Source organism: Carettochelys insculpta, unplaced genomic scaffold (assembly GCF_033958435.1).
Source record: "Carettochelys insculpta isolate YL-2023 unplaced genomic scaffold, ASM3395843v1 scaffold_0038, whole genome shotgun sequence".
NCBI classification, from domain to species: domain Eukaryota; kingdom Metazoa; phylum Chordata; order Testudines; family Carettochelyidae; genus Carettochelys; species Carettochelys insculpta.
Window position 1 is genome coordinate 155,001 of NW_027439075.1, and position 10,000 is coordinate 165,000.

A 10,000-nucleotide genomic window follows, 5' to 3' on the forward strand; every position below is an offset into this window, starting at 1 on the left:
GACAGGACGTGCACGTCAGACCCGGGAAGCTGTGCGCCCCGAGGTTAACCCCCGGGCCGGGGCGGGGAGAGAAAAATGTTCTAAGTCCGGTAGGGACAGCAGGTCAACCCCGGTCCGAGGCGGGGAGAGAAATTTTCCAAGTCCGGCAGGGACAGCAGGTCAACCCCGGCCGCCGTAGCAGAGGTTGACCTGGTGTCCGATTCGCTCCCCGGGCACCAGGTCAACCTCGGGCGCTTTAGCGGAGGTTGACCTGGTGTCCGATTCGCTCCCCGGGCACCAGGTCAACCTCGGGCGCCTTAGCAGAGGTTGACCTGGTGTCCGATTCGCTCCCCGGGCACCAGGTAAACCGTGGCCGCTTTCAGCGGAGGTTGACCTGGTGGCCGATCCCCTCCTCGGGCTCCAAGTCCGGCAGGGACAGCAGGTGAACCCCGGCCGCTTTAGCAGAGGTTGACCTGGTGTCCGATTCGCTCCCCGGGCACCAGGTAAACCGTGGCCGCTTTCAGCGGAGGTTGACCTGGTGGCCGATCCCCTCCTCGGGCTCCAAGTCCGGCAGGGACAGCAGGTCAACCCCGGCCGCTTTAGCAGAGGTTGACCTGGTGTCCGATTCGCTCCCCGGGCACCAGGTAAACCGTGGCCGCTTTCAGCGGAGGTTGACCTGGTGGCCGATCCCCTCCTCGGGCTCCAAGTCCGGCAGGGACAGCAGGTGAACCCCGGCCGCTTTAGCAGAGGTTGACCTGGTGTCCGATTCGCTCCCCGGGCACCAGGTAAACCGTGGCCGCTTTCAGCGGAGGTTGACCTGGTGGCCGATCCCCTCCTCGGGCTCCAAGTCCGGCAGGGACAGCAGGTCAACCCCGGCCGCTTTAGCAGAGGTTGACCTGGTGTCCGATTCGCTCCCCGGGCACCAGGTAAACCGTGGCCGCTTTCAGCGGAGGTTGACCTGGTGGCCGATCCCCTCCTCGGGCTCCAAGTCCGGCAGGGACAACAGGTCAACCCCGGTTCCGGGCGGGGAGAGAAAAATTTTCTAAGTCCGGCAGGGACAGCAGGTCAACCCCGGCCGCCGTAGCAGAGGTTGACCTGGTGTCCGATTCGCTCCCCGGGCACCAGGTCAACCTCGGGCGCCTTAGCAGAGGTTGACCTGGTGTCCGATTCGCTCCCCGGGCACCAGGTAAACCGTGGCCGCTTTCAGCGGAGGTTGACCTGGTGGCCGATCCCCTCCTCGGGCTCCAAGTCCGGCAGGGACAGCAGGTGAACCCCGGCCGCTTTAGCAGAGGTTGACCTGGTGTCCGATTCGCTCCCCGGGCACCAGGTAAACCGTGGCCGCTTTCAGCGGAGGTTGACCTGGTGGCCGATCCCCTCCTCGGGCTCCAAGTCCGGCAGGGACAGCAGGTCAACCCCGGCCGCTTTAGCAGAGGTTGACCTGGTGTCCGATTCGCTCCCCGGGCACCAGGTAAACCGTGGCCGCTTTCAGCGGAGGTTGACCTGGTGGCCGATCCCCTCCTCGGGCTCCAAGTCCGGCAGGGACAACAGGTCAACCCCGGTTCCGGGCGGGGAGAGAAAAATTTTCTAAGTCCGGCAGGGACAGCAGGTCAACCCCGGCCGCCGTAGCAGAGGTTGACCTGGTGTCCGATTCGCTCCCCGGGCACCAGGTCAACCTCGGGCGCTTTAGCAGAGGTTGACCTGGTGTCCGATTCGGTCCCCGGGCACCAGGTAAACCGTGGCCGCTTTCAGCGGAGGTTGACCTGGTGGCCGATCCCCTCCTGGGGCTCCAAGTCCGGCAGGGACAGCAGGTCAACCCCGGTCCCAGGCGGGGAGAGAAAAAATTTCTAAGTCCTTCAGGGACAACAGGTCAACCCCGGTTCCGAGCGGGAGAGAAAAATTTTCCAAGTCCGGCAGGGACAACAGGTCAACCCCGGTTCCGGGCGGGGAGAGAAAAATTTTCAAAGTCCGGCAGGGACAGCAGGTCAACCCCGGCCGCTTCAGCGGAGGTTGACCTGGTGTCCGATTCGGTCCCCGGGCACCAGGTAAACCGTGGCCGCTTTCAGCGGAGGTTGACCTGGTGGCCGATCCCCTCCTCGGGCTCCAAGTCCGGCACGGACAGCAGGTCAACCCCGGCCGCTTTAGCAGAGGTTGACCTGGTGTCCGATTCGCTCCCCGGGCACCAGGTAAACCGTGGCCGCTTTCAGCGGAGGTTGACCTGGTGGCCGATCCCCTCCTCGGGCTCCAAGTCCGGCAGGGACAGCAGGTCAACCCCGGCCGCTTCAGCTGAGGTTGACCTGGTGTCCGATTCGCTCCCCGGGCACCAGGTAAACCGTGGCCGCTTTCAGCGGAGGTTGACCTGGTGGCCGATCCCCTCCTGGGGCTCCAAGTCCGGCAGGGACAACAGGTCAACCCCGGTCCCAGGCGGCAGAGAAAAATTTTCTAAGTCCGGCAGGGACAACAGGTCAACCCCGGTCCCAGGCGGGAGAGAAAAAATTTCTAAGTCCGGCAGGGACAACAGGTCAACCCCGGTCCCAGGCTGGAGAGAAAAATTTTCTAAGTCCGGCAGGGACAGCAGGTCAACCCCGGCCGCTTTAGCAGAGGTTGACCTGGTGTCCGATTCGCTCCCCGGGCACCAGGTCAACCTCTGGCGCTTTAGCAGAGGTTGACCTGGTGTCAGATTCGCTCCCCGGGCACCAGGTCAACCTCGGTCGCTTTAGCAGAGGTTGACCTGGTGTCCGATTCGCTCCCCGGGCACCAGGTAAACCGTGGCCGCTTTCAGCGGAGGTTGACCTGGTGGCCGATCCCCTCCTGGGGCTCCAAGTCCGGCAGGGACAACAGGTCAACCCCGGTCCCAGGCGGGGAGAGAAAAAATTTCTAAGTCCGGCAGGGACAACAGGTCAACCCCGGTCCCAGGCGGGGAGAGAAAAAATTTCTAAGTCCGGCAGGGACAACAGGTCAACCCCGGTCCCAGGCTGGAGAGAAAAATTTTCCAAGTCCGGCAGGGACAGCAGGTCAACCCCGGCCGCTTCAGCTGAGGTTGACCTGGTGTCCGATTCGCTCCCCGGGCACCAGGTAAACCGTGGCCGCTTTCAGCGGAGGTTTACCTGGTGGCCGATCCCCTCCTCGGGCTCCAAGTCCGGCAGGGACAACAGGTCAACCCCGGTCCCAGGCGGGAGAGAAAAATTTTCTAAGTCCGGCAGGGACAACAGGTCAACCCCGGTTCCGAGCGGGAGAGAAAAATTTTCTAAGTCCGGCAGGGACAACAGGTCAACCCCGGTCCCAGGCGGCAGAGAAAAAATTTCTAAGTCCGGCAGGGACAACAGGTCAACCCCGGTACCGGGCGGGAGAGAAAAAATTTCTAAGTCCGGCAGGGACAACAGGTCAACCCCGGTCCCAGGCTGGAGAGAAAAAATTTCTAAGTCCGGCAGGGACAACAGGTCAACCCCGGTCCCAGGCGGCAGAGAAAAAATTTCTAAGTCCGGCAGGGACAACAGGTCAACCCCGGTCCCAGGCGGGAGAGAAAAATTTTCTAAGTCCGGCAGGGACAACAGGTCAACCCCGGTCCCAGGCGGCAGAGAAAAAATTTCTAAGTCCGGCAGGGACAACAGGTCAACCCCGGTCCCAGGCGGGAGAGAAAAATTTTCTAAGTCCGGCAGGGACAACAGGTCAACCCCGGTCCCAGGCGGCAGAGAAAAAATTTCTAAGTCCGGCAGGGACAACAGGTCAACCCCGGTACCGGGCGGGAGAGAAAAAATTTCTAAGTCCGGCAGGGACAACAGGTCAACCCCGGTCCCAGGCTGGAGAGAAAAAATTTCTAAGTCCGGCAGGGACAACAGGTCAACCCCGGTCCCAGGCGGCAGAGAAAAAATTTCTAAGTCCGGCAGGGACAACAGGTCAACCCCGGTCCCAGGCGGCAGAGAAAAAATTTCTAAGTCCGGCAGGGACAACAGGTCAACCCCGGTCCCAGGCGGCAGAGAAAAAATTTCTAAGTCCGGCAGGGACAACAGGTCAACCCCGGTCCCAGGCGGGAGAGAAAAATTTTCTAAGTCCGGCAGGGACAACAGGTCAACCCCGGTCCCAGGCGGGAGAGAAAAATTTTCTAAGTCCGGCAGGGACAACAGGTCAACCCCGGTCCCAGGCGGCAGAGAAAAATTTTCTAAGTCCGGCAGGGACAACAGGTCAACCCCGGTCCCAGGCGGCAGAGAAAAAATTTCTAAGTCCGGCAGGGACAACAGGTCAACCCCGGTCCCAGGCGGGAGAGAAAAAATTTCTAAGTCCGGCAGGGACAACAGGTCAACCCCGGTCCCGGGCTGGAGAGAAAAATTTTCTAAGTCCGGCAGGGACAACAGGTCAACCCCGGTCCCAGGCTGTAGAGAAAAAATTTCTAAGTCCGGCAGGGACAACAGGTCAACCCCGGTCCCAGGCGGCAGAGAAAAAATTTCTAAGTCCGGCAGGGACAACAGGTCAACCCCGGTCCCAGGCGGGAGAGAAAAATTTTCTAAGTCCGGCAGGGACAACAGGTCAACCCCGGTCCCAGGCGGCAGAGAAAAAATTTCTAAGTCCGGCAGGGACAACAGGTCAACCCCGGTACCGGGCGGGAGAGAAAAAATTTCTAAGTCCGGCAGGGACAACAGGTCAACCCCGGTCCCAGGCGGCAGAGAAAAAATTTCTAAGTCCGGCAGGGACAACAGGTCAACCCCGGTCCCAGGCTGGAGAGAAAAATTTTCTAAGTCCGGCAGGGAGAACAGGTCAACCCCGGTCCCAGGCGGCAGAGAAAAATTTTCTAAGTCCGGCAGGGACAGCAGGTCAACCCCGGTCCCAGGCTGGAGAGAAAAATTTTCTAAGTCCGGCAGGGACAGCAGGTCAACCCCGGCCGCTTTAGCAGAGGTTGACCTGGTGTCCGATTCGCTCCCCGGGCACCAGGTCAACCTCTGGCGCTTTAGCAGAGGTTGACCTGGTGTCAGATTCGCTCCCCGGGCACCAGGTCAACCTCGGTCGCTTTAGCAGAGGTTGACCTGGTGTCCGATTCGCTCCCCGGGCACCAGGTAAACCGTGGCCGCTTTCAGCGGAGGTTGACCTGGTGGCCGATTCCCTCCTCGGGCTCCAAGTCCGGCAGGGACAGCAGGTCAACCCCGGTCCCAGGCGGGGAGAGAAAAAATTTCTAAGTCCGGCAGGGACAACAGGTCAACCCCGGTCCCAGGCGGCAGAGAAAAAATTTCTAAGTCCGGCAGGGACAACAGGTCAACCCCGGTCCCAGGCGGGAGAGAAAAAATTTCTAAGTCCGGCAGGGACAACAGGTCAACCCCGGTCCCGGGCTGGAGAGAAAAATTTTCTAAGTCCGGCAGGGACAACAGGTCAACCCCGGTCCCAGGCTGTAGAGAAAAAATTTCTAAGTCCGGCAGGGACAACAGGTCAACCCCGGTCCCAGGCGGCAGAGAAAAAATTTCTAAGTCCGGCAGGGACAACAGGTCAACCCCGGTCCCAGGCGGGAGAGAAAAATTTTCTAAGTCCGGCAGGGACAACAGGTCAACCCCGGTCCCAGGCGGCAGAGAAAAAATTTCTAAGTCCGGCAGGGACAACAGGTCAACCCCGGTACCGGGCGGGAGAGAAAAAATTTCTAAGTCCGGCAGGGACAACAGGTCAACCCCGGTCCCAGGCGGCAGAGAAAAAATTTCTAAGTCCGGCAGGGACAACAGGTCAACCCCGGTCCCAGGCTGGAGAGAAAAATTTTCTAAGTCCGGCAGGGAGAACAGGTCAACCCCGGTCCCAGGCGGCAGAGAAAAATTTTCTAAGTCCGGCAGGGACAGCAGGTCAACCCCGGTCCCAGGCTGGAGAGAAAAATTTTCTAAGTCCGGCAGGGACAGCAGGTCAACCCCGGCCGCTTTAGCAGAGGTTGACCTGGTGTCCGATTCGCTCCCCGGGCACCAGGTCAACCTCTGGCGCTTTAGCAGAGGTTGACCTGGTGTCAGATTCGCTCCCCGGGCACCAGGTCAACCTCGGTCGCTTTAGCAGAGGTTGACCTGGTGTCCGATTCGCTCCCCGGGCACCAGGTAAACCGTGGCCGCTTTCAGCGGAGGTTGACCTGGTGGCCGATTCCCTCCTCGGGCTCCAAGTCCGGCAGGGACAGCAGGTCAACCCCGGTCCCAGGCGGGGAGAGAAAAAATTTCTAAGTCCGGCAGGGACAACAGGTCAACCCCGGTCCCAGGCTGGAGAGAAAAATTTTCCAAGTCCGGCAGGGACAGCAGGTCAACCCCGGCCGCTTCAGCTGAGGTTGACCTGGTGTCCGATTCGCTCCCCGGGCACCAGGTAAACCGTGGCCGCTTTCAGCGGAGGTTTACCTGGTGGCCGATCCCCTCCTCGGGCTCCAAGTCCGGCAGGGACAACAGGTCAACCCCGGTCCCAGGCGGGAGAGAAAAATTTTCTAAGTCCGGCAGGGACAACAGGTCAACCACGGTCCCAGGCTGGAGAGAAAAATTTTCTAAGTCCGGCAGGGACAGCAGGTCAACCCCGGCCGCTTTAGCAGAGGTTGACCTGGTGTCCGATTCGCTCCCCGGGCACCAGGTCAACCTCTGGCGCTTTAGCAGAGGTTGACCTGGTGTCAGATTCGCTCCCCGGGCACCAGGTCAACCTCGGTCGCTTTAGCAGAGGTTGACCTGGTGTCCGATTCGCTCCCCGGGCACCAGGTAAACCGTGGCCGCTTTCAGCGGAGGTTGACCTGGTGGCCGATTCCCTCCTAGGGCTCCAAGTCCGGCAGGGACAGCAGGTCAACCCCGGTCCCAGGCGGGGAGAGAAAAAATTTCTAAGTCCGGCAGGGACAACAGGTCAACCCCGGTCCCAGGCTGGAGAGAAAAATTTTCCAAGTCCGGCAGGGACAGCAGGTCAACCCCGGTCCCAGGCGGGAGAGAAAAATTTTCTAAGTCCGGCAGGGACAACAGGTCAACCCCGGTCCCAGGCGGCAGAGAAAAAATTTCTAAGTCCGGCAGGGACAACAGGTCAACCCCGGTCCCAGGCGGGAGAGAAAAATTTTCTAAGTCCGGCAGGGACAACAGGTCAACCCCGGTCCCAGGCGGCAGAGAAAAAATTTCTAAGTCCGGCAGGGACAACAGGTCAACCCCGGTACCGGGCGGGAGAGAAAAAATTTCTAAGTCCGGCAGGGACAACAGGTCAACCCCGGTCCCAGGCTGGAGAGAAAAAATTTCTAAGTCCGGCAGGGACAACAGGTCAACCCCGGTCCCAGGCGGCAGAGAAAAAATTTCTAAGTCCGGCAGGGACAACAGGTCAACCCCGGTCCCAGGCGGGAGAGAAAAATTTTCTAAGTCCGGCAGGGACAACAGGTCAACCCCGGTCCCAGGCGGGAGAGAAAAATTTTCTAAGTCCGGCAGGGACAACAGGTCAACCCCGGTCCCAGGCGGCAGAGAAAAATTTTCTAAGTCCGGCAGGGACAACAGGTCAACCCCGGTCCCAGGCGGCAGAGAAAAATTTTCTAAGTCCGGCAGGGACAACAGGTCAACCCCGGTCCCAGGCTGGAGAGAAAAATTTTCTAAGTCCGGCAGGGACAGCAGGTCAACCCCGGCCGCTTTAGCAGAGGTTGACCTGGTGTCCGATTCGCTCCCCGGGCACCAGGTCAACCTCTGGCGCTTTAGCAGAGGTTGACCTGGTGTCAGATTCGCTCCCCGGGCACCAGGTCAACCTCGGTCGCTTTAGCAGAGGTTGACCTGGTGTCCGATTCGCTCCCCGGGCACCAGGTAAACCGTGGCCGCTTTCAGCGGAGGTTGACCTGGTGGCCGATTCCCTCCTCGGGCTCCAAGTCCGGCAGGGACAGCAGGTCAACCCCGGTCCCAGGCGGGGAGAGAAAAAATTTCTAAGTCCGGCAGGGACAACAGGTCAACCCCGGTCCCAGGCTGGAGAGAAAAATTTTCCAAGTCCGGCAGGGACAGCAGGTCAACCCCGGCCGCTTCAGCTGAGGTTGACCTGGTGTCCGATTCGCTCCCCGGGCACCAGGTAAACCGTGGCCGCTTTCAGCGGAGGTTTACCTGGTGGCCGATCCCCTCCTCGGGCTCCAAGTCCGGCAGGGACAACAGGTCAACCCCGGTCCCAGGCGGGAGAGAAAAATTTTCTAAGTCCGGCAGGGACAACAGGTCAACCCCGGTCCCAGGCTGGAGAGAAAAATTTTCTAAGTCCGGCAGGGACAGCAGGTCAACCCCGGCCGCTTTAGCAGAGGTTGACCTGGTGTCCGATTCGCTCCCCGGGCACCAGGTCAACCTCTGGCGCTTTAGCAGAGGTTGACCTGGTGTCAGATTCGCTCCCCGGGCACCAGGTCAACCTCGGTCGCTTTAGCAGAGGTTGACCTGGTGTCCGATTCGCTCCCCGGGCACCAGGTAAACCGTGGCCGCTTTCAGCGGAGGTTGACCTGGTGGCCGATTCCCTCCTAGGGCTCCAAGTCCGGCAGGGACAGCAGGTCAACCCCGGTCCCAGGCGGGGAGAGAAAAAATTTCTAAGTCCGGCAGGGACAACAGGTCAACCCCGGTCCCAGGCTGGAGAGAAAAATTTTCCAAGTCCGGCAGGGACAGCAGGTCAACCCCGGTCCCAGGCGGGAGAGAAAAATTTTCTAAGTCCGGCAGGGACAACAGGTCAACCCCGGTCCCAGGCGGCAGAGAAAAAATTTCTAAGTCCGGCAGGGACAACAGGTCAACCCCGGTCCCAGGCGGGAGAGAAAAATTTTCTAAGTCCGGCAGGGACAACAGGTCAACCCCGGTCCCAGGCGGCAGAGAAAAAATTTCTAAGTCCGGCAGGGACAACAGGTCAACCCCGGTACCGGGCGGGAGAGAAAAAATTTCTAAGTCCGGCAGGGACAACAGGTCAACCCCGGTCCCAGGCTGGAGAGAAAAAATTTCTAAGTCCGGCAGGGACAACAGGTCAACCCCGGTCCCAGGCGGCAGAGAAAAAATTTCTAAGTCCGGCAGGGACAACAGGTCAACCCCGGTCCCAGGCGGGAGAGAAAAATTTTCTAAGTCCGGCAGGGACAACAGGTCAACCCCGGTCCCAGGCGGGAGAGAAAAATTTTCTAAGTCCGGCAGGGACAACAGGTCAACCCCGGTCCCAGGCGGCAGAGAAAAATTTTCTAAGTCCGGCAGGGACAACAGGTCAACCCCGGTCCCAGGCGGCAGAGAAAAATTTTCTAAGTCCGGCAGGGACAACAGGTCAACCCCGGTCCCAGGCGGCAGAGAAAAATTTTCTAAGTCCGGCAGGGACAACAGGTCAACCCCGGTCCCAGGCTGGAGAGAAAAAATTTCTAAGTCCGGCAGGGACAACAGGTCAACCCCGGTCCCAGGCGGGAGAGAAAAAATTTCTAAGTCCGGCAGGGACAACAGGTCAACCCCGGTCCCAGGCGGGAGAGAAAAAATTTCTAAGTCCGGCAGGGACAACAGGTCAACCCCGGTCCCGGGCTGGAGAGAAAAATTTTCTAAGTCCGGCAGGGACAACAGGTCAACCCCGGCCGCTTTAGCGGAGGTTGACCTGGTGTCCGATTCGGTCCCCGGACACCAGGTCAACCTCTGGCGCTTTCAGCGAGGTTGACCTGGTGGCCGGCTGAGCTCTGGAAGTCCGAATGGGGTTGAATTTGACCCGTGCAGCCGACCTAGAGTTCCAGGCGGTCGGCCGCTTTTGTGAGTCGTTCCCGCCTGTTGCCGCTGGGGGACTTTTCACGTATAAGGTTACGACAGGTACCGGGAGAATAGTAAGAGAAGGCTTGTCTGGCTCCAGCCTTTAGAGACGTACACGTGAGAGAGACCGACCGTCGTGTGAAGGCCCTTCCCGGGGACTCGGACGAGGGACCCGGGCGGACGTCTGCGGGGACGTCTGCGGCGGTTCGGGGTGTCGTCTCGGGCCCGATCCTCCGGAGAGGGGGCTCTCGAGGGAGGCTCGGCGCACGTCCGCGGGGACGGCCGCCGGGAGCGAGGCCCCGCTCCTCCTTCCGATCGATGGGGCGCTCGCGGACGAGACGGAGAGGGCCCTTCGCGGG